At 35.7% G+C, this 1,133-nt stretch overlaps 1 pseudogene; it reads left to right on the top strand.

Annotated features, from left to right (window-relative positions):
• The first annotated feature begins 276 nt into the window (after positions 1–276).
• Positions 277–624, top strand: LOC145796011 (putative mitochondrial protein AtMg00820 pseudogene; annotated as a pseudogene).
• The last annotated feature ends 509 nt before the right edge of the window (positions 625–1,133 follow it).

Genomic DNA, 1,133 nt, shown 5'->3' with positions numbered 1-1,133 from the left:
ATTGAGGAAGTTGACCCTAGTGGGAGTTACCCTTGAAAGATAGAGTGGAAGGAATCACGGGATCCTGATATAACACCCATGAATATAGGTGAATTAGTTGCCTTTCAAGATAATCAACCCGATATTCTTTAAAATCAACAAATTCAAGAACTTTCATCATAAGAGGAACAAGTCAACATAGAGCCTGTGGCTTAAGTCCCAATTGAGACTGCAGTATTAACGAGATCCTCACGAGCTAGAAAGTCAGCAATTTCTGGTGATTATTTTGTATACTCAATGGAGTCTGATTTTGACATCAGACCTAATGATGATCCTATTTCATTTTCCAATGCCATGAATAGGGATGATTCTAAATTATGGTATGATGCCATGAAGGAAGAGTTGGAATCTATGGCTAAGAATCAAGTTTGGGAAATTGTCGAGTTGCCTAAAGGGGTTAAAACGATTGGCTGTAAATGGGTCTATAAGACCAAGAAAGACTCAAATAGCAATGTCGAGAGATATAAAGCCAGACTCATAGCTAAAGGTTTCACTCAAAGAGAAGACATTGATTATCATAATACATTTTCTCCAATTTCTAAGAAGGATTCATTTCGAATTATCATGGCATTAGTAGCTCATTGATTTAGAGTTACATCAAATGGATGTGAAAACGGCATTTTTAAATGGGGATCTTGAGGAAGAAGTATACATGAACCAACCTGAAGGTTTTTGTTCTGATAAAGATAGTCACTTAGTTTGCAAGCTCAAGAAATCCATATATGGACTAAAACAAGCTTCCCGACAGTGGTATTTAAAGTTCCACAATTTATTACTTCATATGGTTTTACGAAGAATGTTGTGGACAACTGTATATACCTTAAGGTTAGTGAGAGCAAATACATTTTTCTAGTTCTATATGTGGATGACATTTTACTTGCATCTAATGATTTGGGATTGTTGCATGATACTAAACAATTTCTTTCTTACAATTTTGAAATGAAGAATATGGGTGAAGCTTCTTATGTCATTGGCATAAAGATTCACAAAGATAGGTCCAAAAGGACATTAGGACTATCTCATAAAGCCTACATTGAAAGAGTTTTGGAGAAATTCAAGATGAGTGATTGCACTCCTAATGCAGCGCCCCTTTT

This window comes from Camellia sinensis, chromosome 7 (genome assembly GCF_055761805.1).
Source record: "Camellia sinensis isolate YWXY chromosome 7, ASM5576180v1, whole genome shotgun sequence".
NCBI classification, from domain to species: domain Eukaryota; kingdom Viridiplantae; phylum Streptophyta; class Magnoliopsida; order Ericales; family Theaceae; genus Camellia; species Camellia sinensis.
The sequence above is the reverse complement of the archived record's forward strand: the minus strand, read 5'-3'. Positions and strand labels throughout refer to the sequence as shown.